Source organism: Arachis hypogaea, chromosome 19 (assembly GCF_003086295.3).
Source record: "Arachis hypogaea cultivar Tifrunner chromosome 19, arahy.Tifrunner.gnm2.J5K5, whole genome shotgun sequence".
Taxonomy (NCBI): Eukaryota; Viridiplantae; Streptophyta; class Magnoliopsida; order Fabales; family Fabaceae; genus Arachis; species Arachis hypogaea.
This window is the reverse complement of record NC_092054.1, coordinates 74,572,607-74,583,693: the sequence shown is the minus strand read 5'-3', so window position 1 is coordinate 74,583,693 and position 11,087 is coordinate 74,572,607. Positions and strand designations below refer to the sequence as shown.

The window sequence follows — 11,087 nt, the reverse complement described above, 5'->3', positions numbered from 1 at the left end:
GAGGAACGAAGCATATGAGAATGCCCGAGTTTACAAGGAAAAGACTAAAGCATTTCATGACCATCACATCCGAAAGAAGAATTCTTAAGAAGGTGATGAGGTTTTCCTCTACAACTCGAGGCTTAGATTCATGCCTAGCAAGCTCCGTTCTAGATGGGAAGGACCCTTCAAGGTGAAGGAGATAAAGCCCTATGGGATGGTCGAATTGTTTGATCCTAAAAGTGAAGCAACTTTCAAGGTGAATGGACATAGGGTGAAGAAGTACCATGGCTACAAGCTCCCAAAAGAGCTAGAGGTGTTCCTACTAACGGATGCACCTAGAGGAGGAGAAGCTTGAGCGACTTACCGTCCAACTTAAGGAAGTTAAAGAAAAGTGCTTGGTGGAAGGCACCCCACCGTGGTAAGATCTTCCTTGTGAATACCTTCTTGCTTTTAGCTTTAGATTTTTGTATATTTTGTGACTTTTTGATATTGTTGATTGCATAGGAATGCTAGTTTTGTTGATCTTGTTGGATAACTAGGATGTTTATATAGATTTCATCATTTTGGTATGGATGAATTGTTGAAGTAGAGAGAATGCTATGTTTTGAATAGTGCATGAATTTATGAGTGTTTTCTTGACTACTAGCTTAAACACCTGGCAAGAATATGTTAGAATAACCCTTTCTATGTTGTTAAAAAAAAAGGAAAAAGAGGCATCCGCGTGCAAGCGCACTGTACGCGCGCGCGCCGGTGGTGCATTTCATACTCCTCGTCCAAAAACCCAACAGTTATGCCCACCTTGTGCCCACTTCATGCCAGGCACCCACGAACCATCGTGCATGCCGCCTGCGCGCCCCTTGCAACTTGGCAATTGACGCAAAAGCGCACCGTGCGCGTGCGCGTCGGTTGTGCAATTTGAACTCCTTGGTACAAAAACCTGAGAGTCGTGCCATAATTGTGCCTATTCTGTGCCCGCACTGACGCGTAGGCGTAATCGGCGCGTCCGTGCTGGTCACCAACTCGATCAGGCACGCGTCTGCGCACTGTGCGCGTCCGCGCCACCTGTGCTGCATGCCAACTCTGGTGCAAATAGCCCAAGAGTTAGGCCTACTTTGTGCCAACTCTGTGCTAGGAGCCCAACTGACTTCACGCGTACGCACCCTAGACACGTACGCGCCCTTCGCTCCACCCTCATTAATGCGCTAGCGCACCATGCGCGCGCACGTCGATTGCGCGACCCAGTTTTAAACCTGGCGCGCCCTGTCTCTTCCCTCTTTCTCACCTCTTTTCTTATTTTCTTTCTTCTTCTTCTTTCTCCATCACCTCTCTTCTCCTTCTTCTTCCATACTTCACCACCATCTCAAGCCACTCACCGGCGACTACCACTACCTCCGGTTGTACTACATCTCTTCTATCTCTTTCTCATTTTCACAAAAAGAAAATTCTACCTTGATTCTTTTACACTTCTCAAGGTTTTACTTCTTCTATATCTCATCTCTTACTCTCTTTGTATAATCTCTTCTTCTAGTAAGATGTTTCTTGTTGATTCACTTGTTTCCTCTTTTTGTTGCATGATTACACTACTTGCTTTTTGTTTGTTTACTTTTTCTCTTTTCTTGCTTTTCCATGAATGTTGAATTTGAGTTTTAATTTGCTTTAATAGGTCTTCTTGTTATCTTTCATTATCTTCGTCAGTAGGTGATGTTGTGTGATTATTGATATTTCATTTTGGGCTTCTAATTAGTTGAGTATCTCATAATTGCTCATTACTTGATAACTGCACACCAAGTGTTCGAGGAAATGCACGAATGCCATTTCGGTTTATTTTAATCATGTACCTTCAATTTAGTGCTTCCTCCTCACTCACTTGCTTTCTTCTAAATGCATTGAGTCCACTTTTCTTGCTTAGAGTGTATGCTTGCTAATTAGATACTCATTGAACATGACTTGCTCTTTGTTATGGATGCTTGAGATTATTCTTCTCATGCCATATTGCATGCCTTACTCCCTCTTGCATCCCATGCCAAGTGTTGTGACCCATGCCTCTATGACTACTTCGTTGCACTATTTCTTTTGGGAACTATCTTTCACTTGCATGTTTTTTTTTTAGATGATTCTTTGGGTTTAATGCTTTCCCTCTTTCCCTTCCTTTTTCAGGATGGCCACCAAGAAAGGCAAGGAGAAAGCTTTAAGGAAACCAGCCACAAAGAGGATACCCTAAAGGTCAAACTCCAAGGCACACCCTACATTAGGAGCCAAACCCCTATCTAAGAAGGCGAAGGCACCCGCTCCTATTGATGAAAAAGAGAAGAGCAAACCAGCAAAGGATTCTTCAAGATTCCCCAACCACTTCTGTGAACTTGTGTTCCCCACCATGGTTGAAAGGAACTATCATGCCGAGCATCTACTCGCCCCGCCGGACAAGGTGGCTCCTTGTATTCTACCCCGTATGAATGGCGAGGATGGAAGTTTCTTCTGAGAAAACCACAGGAGGTCAACCTCTCATAGGTGGTAGAATTCTACACTAACTACCATCTTCCTTCACTCCAATCGGTATACATGTGCCGGAAGAAAGTCTCAGTTTCAGAAGAGGCTATTCAGCAAATGCTTAATGTCTTACCAGTACCAAGTGACATGGATGGCTACCAAGAGGTCTTACGTCAGCGAGAATAGTTTGGATTTGATTGGGACTCGATCCTCCGAGTCATTGCTGAACCAAAGACATTTTGGACCTATGGTCGACTCCGGATGCGGCCCAAGTGCATTGACGCACGTTTCTTTACTGTAGAAGCTAGAGCTTGGGCCCAGATCCTATCCCACTATGTGCTACCTAGCACCCACAAGTCGTCCTTCACGACAGATCTCGCCTTGCTTGTTTGGTGTGTTCTCACGGAGAGACCGGTGAACATTTTGCTTCTTATCAAGCAAGCGATGGGTCAAGTCCACGCCCAGAGTAATTTGCCATTTCCAGCATTGGTATCTGATTTAGTTACTGCTGCGGGTGTTCCTTGGGAAGCCATGGACACGAAGGCTATAATTCCGACTAAGGGAAATGTGGTCCCAAGTCGAAAATACTTACAGCTTCCTATGAACAACCCTAGCCTTGACATAGCCCTCCCATCTACTATTCTTTCCACCTCATCGTCACCACCACGACAAAGATCCACCAATCAAAGGATAGAAGATCTACACCGGAAGATTGATAGATATGAGCGGCACAACCAACGCCGATACACTTACATCAAAAAACTTCTGTGTTGTGTTACCCCTAGCATGGAGGAACCTGAAATATTCATGGTATGCGAAATTGTTACTCAGGTTGTGAATTATTGTTCGAAATTGATTCCCTGGAAATGGCACCAAAAACGGATGCACAGAACCACGGTCTAAACAAATCTTCACAACTTCGCATAACTAACCAGCAAGTGCACTGGGTCGTCCAAGTAATAAACCTTACGTGAGTAAGGGACGATCCCACGGAGATTGTTGGTATGAAGCAAGTTATGGTCACCTTGTAAATCTCAGTCAGGCGGATATATAATAGTTATGGAGTTTTTGAAATTAATACTAAAATAAGGATAGAAATACTTATGTAAATCATTGGTGAGAATTTCAGATAAGCGTATGGAGATGCATTCATTCCTCTGAATCTCTGCTTTCCTGCTGACTTCATCCAATCCGTCTTACTCCTTTCTATGGCTGGCTTTATGTAAGGATGTCACCGGTGCCAATGGCTACTTTCAATCCTCTTGGGAAATTGGTCCAAATGCTCTGTCACAGCACGGCTAATCGACTGGAGTCATCACCCTTGTCGTTGGTTGCATCCTATTCCTCTCTGTGAAAATGGTCCGATGCACTGTCACTGCATGGCTAATCATCTTGGAGGTTCTCGATCATACTGGAATAGAATTTACTATCGTTTTGCATCTGTCACTACACCCAGCACTCGCGAGTTTGGAGTTCGTCACAGTCATTCAATCCCAGAGTCCTACTCGGAATACCACGAACAAGGTTTAGACTTTCCGGACTCTCATGAATGCCGCCATCAATCTAGCTTATACCACGAAGATTCTGATTAAGAGATCTAAGAGATACTCATTCAATCTAATGTAGAACGGAAGTGGTTGTCAGCCACGCGTTCATAGGGAATGATGATGATTGTCACGTTCATCACATTCAGGTTGAAGTGTTAATGAATATCTTAGAAGCGAAATAAGATGAATTGAATAGAAAATAGTAGTACTTTGCATTAAACTTTAAGGAACAGCAGAGCTCCACACCTTAATCTATGGAGTGCAGAAACTCTACCATTGAAAATACATAAGTATGAAGGTCCAGGCATGGCTGAATGGCCAGCCCCCAAACGTGATCAATAGATCAAAAGATAATCCAAAGATGTCTAATACAATAGTAAAAGGTCCTATTTATAATAAACTAGCTACTAGGGTTTACAGAAGTAAGTAATTGATGCATAAATCCCCTTCCGGGGCCCACTTGGTGTGTACTTGGGCTGAGTTTGAAGTCTACACGTGGAGAGGTCATTCTTGGAGTTGAACGCCAGCTTTTGTGCTAGTTTGGGCGTTGAACTCCACTTTGCAACTTGTTTCTGGCGCTGGACGCTAGAATTGGGCAGAGAGCTAGAAAGCCTTGGAAAGTATGGACTATTATATATTTCTGGGAAGCCTTGGATGTCTACTTTCCAACACAATTGGAAGTGCGCCATTTTGAGTTCTGTAGCTCCAGAAAATCCATTTTGAGTGCAGGGAGGTCAGAATCCAACAGCATCAGCAGTCCTTCTTCAACCTCTGAATCTGATTTTTGCTCAAGTCCCTCAATTTCAGCCAGAAAATACCTGAAATCACAGAAAAACACACAAACTCATAGTAAAGTCCAGAAATGTGAATTTAACATAAAAACTAATGAAAACATCACTAAAAGTAACTAGATTCTACTAAAAACATACTAAAAACAATGCCAAAAAGCGTATAAATTATCCGCTCATCACAACACCAAACTTAAATTGTTGCTTGTCCCCAAGCAACTGAAAATTAAATAGGATAAAAAGAAGAGAATATACTATAAATTCCAAACTATCAATGAAACATAGTTCCAATCAGATGAGCGAGACTTGTAGCTTTTTGCCTCTTGAATAGTTTTGGCATCTCACTTTATCCATTGAAGTTCAGAATGATTGGCTTCTATAGGAACTCAGAGTTTAGATAGTGTTATTGACTCTCCTAGTTCAGTATGATGATTCTTGAACACAGCTACTTTATGAGTCTTGGCCGTGGCCCTAAGCACTTTGTTTTCCAGTATTACCACTGGATACATAAATGCCACAGACACATAATTGGGTGAACCTTTTCAGATTGTGACTCAGCTTTGCTAAAGTCCCCAATTAGAGGTGTCCAGGGTTCTTAAGCACACTCTTTTTTTTTGCTTTGGACCTTGACTTTAACCGCTCAGTCTCAAGTTTTCACTTGACACCTACACGCCACAAGCACATGGTTAGGGACAGCTTGGTTTAGCCACTTAGGCCAGGATTTTATTCCTTTAGGCCCCCCTATCCACTGATGCTCAAAGCCTTAGGATCCTTTTTATTTGCCCTTGCCTTTTGTTTTTAAGGGTTATTGGCTTTTTGCTTTTGCCTCTTGGTTTTAAGAGCTTTTGGCTTTTTCTGCCTACTTTTTTTTTTCTTTCTATTTTTTTTTGCCTATTTTTTTTTTCTGCAAGCTTTGTTCTTTGCTGCTTTTTCTTGCTTTAAGAATCATTTTTATGATTTTTCAGATTATCAAATAACATGTCTCCTAGTCATCATTCTTTCAAGAGCCAACATATTTAACATTCTTAAACAACAACTTCAAAAGACATATGCACTGTTCAAGCATACATTCAGAAAACAAGAAGCATTGTCACCACATCAATATAATTAAACTAAGTTCAAGGATAAATTCAAAACTCATGTACTTCTTGTTCTTTTGAATTAAAACATTTTTCATTTAAGAGAGGTGATGGATTCATAGGACATTCATAACTTTAAGACAAAGTTACTAACTACTAATGATCATGTAATGAAGACACAAACATAGATAAGCACTTAACATAGAGAAAACAAAAAATAGAGAAAGTAAGAACAAGGAATGAGTCCACCTTAGTGATGGTGGCGTTTCCTTCTTGAGGAACCAATGATGTCCTTGAGCTCTTCTATGTCTATTCCTTGTCTTTGTTGCTCCTCCCTCATTTCTTTTTGATCTTCTCTTATTTCATGAAGGATGATGGAGTGCTCTTGATGTTCCACCCTTAGTTGTCCCATGTTGGAACTTAATTCTCCTAGGGAGGTGTTGATTTGCTCCCAATAGTTTTGTGGAGGAAAATGCATATGAGGCATCTCCGGGATCTCATGGTGATGAGCTTCCTGCGCCTCTTGAGCTCCATGAATGGGCTCTCTTGCTTGCTCCATCTTTTTCTTAGTGATGGGCTTCTCTTCCTCAATGTGAATGTCTCCTTCTATGGAAGCTCCAACTGAGTAACATAGATGGCAGATAAGATGAGGAAAAGCTAGCCTTGCCCCAGGAGAGGGCTTTTCGGCTATTTTGTAGAGTTCAAGGGAGATGACTTCATGAACCTCTACTTCTTCTCCAATCATGATGCTATGAATCATGATGGCCCGATCCATAGTAACTTCAGATCGGTTGCTAGTGGGGATGATGGAGCGTTGGATGAACTCCAACCATCCTCTAGCCACAGGCTTGAGGTCCAATCTTCTTAGTTGAACCAGCTTGCCTTTGGAGTCAATCTTCCATTGAGCTCCTTCCACACATATGTCCATGAGGACTTGGTCCAACCTTTGATTAAAGTTGACCCTTCTAGTGTAGGGGCGTTCATCTCCTTGCATCATAGGCAAGTTAAACGCCAACCTCACATTTTCCGGACTAAAATCCAAGTATTTCCCCCGAACCATTGTAACATAGTTCTTTGGATCCAGGTTCTTACTTTGATCATGGTTCTTGGTGATCCATGCATTGGCATAGAACTCTTGAACCATTAGGATGCCGACTTGTTGGATGGGATTTGTTAGAACTTCCCAACCTCTTCTTTGAATTTCATGTCGGATCTCCGGATACTCATTTCTTTTGAGTTTGAAAGAGACCTCGGGGATCATCTTCTTCTTGGCCACAACATCATAGAAGTGGCCTTGATGAGCTTTGGAGATGAATCTTTCCATCTCCCATGACTCGGAGGTGGAAGTTTTTGTCTTCCCTTTACCTTTTCTAGAGGATTCCCCGGTCTTGGGTGCCATCAATGGTAATGGAAAAACAAAAAGCTTATGCTTTTACCACACCAAACTTAGAATATTGCTGGCCCTCGAGCAAGATAAGAAAGAATAATATGAAGAAGAAGAAGAAAATATGGAGAAGAGGGGGAAGGTGTGTTTCGGCCAAGAAGAGAAGAGAGGGTTGTGTTGTGTGAAAATGAGGAAGAATGGAGGGCTATATATAGGGAAGAGAGGGGGGTTTAAGTTTCGGCCATATGGGTGGGTTTGGGTGGGAAATTGATTTGAATTTTGAAGGTAGGTGGAGTTTATTGGGTAGGTTTATGGGGAAGAGTGGGTGGATGTGAGTGGTGAAGGGTTAATAAGGAAGAGAGATGGAGGTGATAGGTGAAGGGTTTTGGGGAAGAGTGTTTATTGGGAATAGAGGATGATTGAGAAGAGAGAAGAGAGAAGAGAGTGAGTGGAGGTAGGTGGGGATCCTGTGGGGTCCACAGATCCTGAGGTGTTCAAGGATTTACAACCTTGCACCAAATTAGGCATGTAAAATGCCCTTGCATACAACTCTGGCCGTTCAGCGCCAGGTTGGTGCCCATTTTGGGCGTTCAACTCCCATTTGTTGCCTATTTCTGGCGTTGAACGCCAGAACCATGCTTGTTCTGGGCGTTCAGCACCAGCTCTTCTCCAGGGTGCAATTCTGGCGTTCAGCGCCCAGATACTGCCCATTTTGGGCGCTCAGCGCCAGAACCATGCTCTGTTCTGGCGTTGAACGCTAGACAGGTGCTTCCTCCAAGGTGTGATTTTTCTTCCGCTGTTTTTGATTCTGTTTCTAAATTTTTCGTTTATTTTGTGACTCCACATGATCATGAACCTAAGAAAACATGAAAAACAAAAATAAAACTAGATAAATAAACATTGGGTTGCCTCCAACAAGCGCTTCTTTAATGTCAATAGCTTGACAGTGGGCTCTCATGGAGCCTCACAGATGTGCAGAGCTTTGTTGAGACCTCCCAACACCAAACTTAGAGTTTGGATATGGGGGTTTGACACCAAACTTAGAGTTTGGTTGTGGCCTCCCAACACCAAACTTAGAGTTTGACTGTGGGGGCTTTGGTTGACTCTGCTTTGAGAGAAGCTTTTTCTGCTTCCTCTCCATGGATGCAGAGAGAGATCCTTGAGTTGTAAACACAAGGTTGTCCTTATTTAATTGAAGGATCAATTCTCCTCTGTCCACATCAATCACAGCTCTTGCTGTGGCTAGGAAAGGTCTTCCTAGGATGATGGATTCATCCTCTTCCTTTCCAGTATCCAGGACTATAAAATCAGCAGGGATGTAAAGGCCTTCAACCTTTACTAACACGTCCTCTACTTGTCCATAAGCCTGTTTTCTTGAATTGTCTGCCATCTCTAATGAGATTTTAGCAGCTTGCACCCCATAGATTCCCAGTTTCTCTATTACAGAGAGGGGCATGAGGTTTATTCCTGAACCAAGGTCACACAGAGCCTTAAAGATCATGGTGCCTATGGTACAAGGTATTATGAACTTTCCAGGATCCTGTCTCTTTTGAGGCAATGTCAGTTGATCCAGATCACTTAGTTCATTGGTGAACAAGGGAGGTTCATCTTCCCAAGTTTCAATACCAAATAATTTGGCATTTAGCTTCATGATTGCACCAAGGAACTTGGCAGCTTGCTCTTCAGTAACATCTTCATTCTCTTCAGAAGAGGAATACTCATCAGAGCTTATGAATGGCATAAGGAGGTTCAATGAAATCTCTATGGTCTCTAGATGAGTCTCAGATTCCTTAGGTTCCTCAGAGGGAAGCTCCTTATTGATAACTGGATGTCCCAGGAGGTCTTCCTCCTTGGGATTCATGTCCTTCTCCTCTCTTGTGGGTTTGGCCATGGTAATTAATCCAATGGCCTTGCACTCTCCTTTTGGATTCTCTTCTGTATTGCTTGGGAGAGTACTAGGAGGGATTTCAGTGATCCTTTTACTCAGCTGGCCCACTTGTGCTTCCAAATTTCTAATGAAAGACCTTGTTTCATTCATAAAACTTACAGTGGCCTTAGATAGATCAGAGACTAAATTTGCTAAGCTAGATGGATTCTGCTCAGAATTCTCTGTCTGTTGCTGAGTGGATGATGGAAAAGGCTTGCTATTGCTAAACCTGTTTCTTCCACCATTATTAAAGCCTTGTTGAGGCTTTTGATCCTTCCATGAGAGATTTGGGTGATTTCTCCATGATGGATTATAGGTGTTTCCATATGGTTCACCCATGTATTTTAACTCTGCTATTGCAGGGTTCTCGGGATCATAAGCTTCTTCCTCAGAAGATGCCTCTTGAGTACTGTTGGATGCAGCTTGCATTCCATTCAGACTTTGAGAAATCATATTGACTTGCTGAGTCAATATTTTATTCTGAGCCAATATGGCATTCAGAGTATCAATTTCAAGAACTCCCTTCTTCATAGGCGTCCCATTACTCACAGGATTCCTCTCAGAAGTGTACGTAAACTGGTTATTAGCAACCATGTCAATGAGTTCTTGAGATTCTGCAGGCGTTTTCTTTAGGTGAATGGATCCACCTGCAGAAGTATCCAATGACATCTTTGATAGCTCAGATAAACCATCATAGAATATATCCAGGATGGTCCATCCTGAAAGCATGTCAGAAGGGCACTTTTTGGTCAGCTGCTTGTATCTTTCCCAAGCTTCATAGAGGGATTCACCTTCTTTCTGTCTGAAGGTTTGAACATCAGCTCTAAGCTTGCTCAGCTTTTGAGGAGGAAAGAACTTCGCTAAGAAAGCCGTGACCAGCTTATCCCAAGAGTTCAGGTTGTCTTTGGGTTGAGAGTCCAACCATATTCTAGCTCTGTCTCTTACAGCAAAAGGGAAAAGCATGAGCCTGTAGACTTCAGGATCTACTCCATTAGTCTTAATAGTATCACAGATCTGCAAGAATTCAGTTAAGAACTGAAAAAGATCTTCAGATGGAAGTCCATGAAACTTGCAGTTCTGCTGCATCAGAGAAACTAGCTGAGGTTTCAGCTCAAAATTATTTGCTCCAATGGTAGGAATCGAGATGCTTCTTCCATGTAAATTGGAATTAAGTGCAGTAAAGTCACCAAGCATTCTCCTTGCATTATTGTTGTTGGGTTCGGCTGCCATCTCCTTTACTTGTTCGAAATTTTCAATAAGGTTGTCTCTGGATTGTTGTAATTTAGCTTCTCTTAGTTTTCTCTTCAGAGTCCTTTCAGGTTCTGGATCAGCTTCAACAAGAATGCATTTTTCTTTGTCCCTGCTCATAAGAAAGCAAAGAGAAAAAGAAAAGAAGAGGAATCCTCTATGTCACAGTAAAGAGGTTCCTTATTGTTAGTAGAAGAAGAAAAGGAATATGGGTGAAGAAGAATGAAGAATCCAAACACAAAGGTGATGATAGGAGCAGAGATGTGAGATGAAGAGAAGTGTTAGTGGATGAATAAATAAATAGAAGGGGATGAGAGGAGGAGAGAATTTTCGAAAATAATTTTTGAAAAAGAGTTAGTGATTTTCGAAAATAGTTTTTGAAAAAGGTTAGTAGTTTTTTGAAAATTCAAATAAAAAATAAAATAATTAGTCTAATTAAAAAGAAATTTCGAAAAAAGAGGGAAGATTTTTTCAAAAATTAGAGAGAGAGTTAGTTAGGTAGTTTTGAAAAAGGTAAGAAACAAACAAAAAGTTAGTTAGTTAGTTGAAACAAATTTTGAAAAGATAAGAAGTTAGGAAGTTAGAAAAGATATTTTGCAATCACTTTTTTGAAAAAGGTAAGATAAGAAGATATTTTTGAAAAGA

General features: G+C 41.7%; 1 non-coding gene across 1 annotated transcript; it reads left to right on the top strand.

Moving 5' to 3' along the window:
• Positions 1-9,917: 9,917 nt before the first annotated feature.
• LOC112780607 (small nucleolar RNA R71) lies at positions 9,918-10,025 on the top strand. The gene has a single exon (XR_003191431.1). It is a non-coding gene; the product is annotated as a small nucleolar RNA R71 (small nucleolar RNA).
• Positions 10,026-11,087: the final 1,062 nt, after the last annotated feature.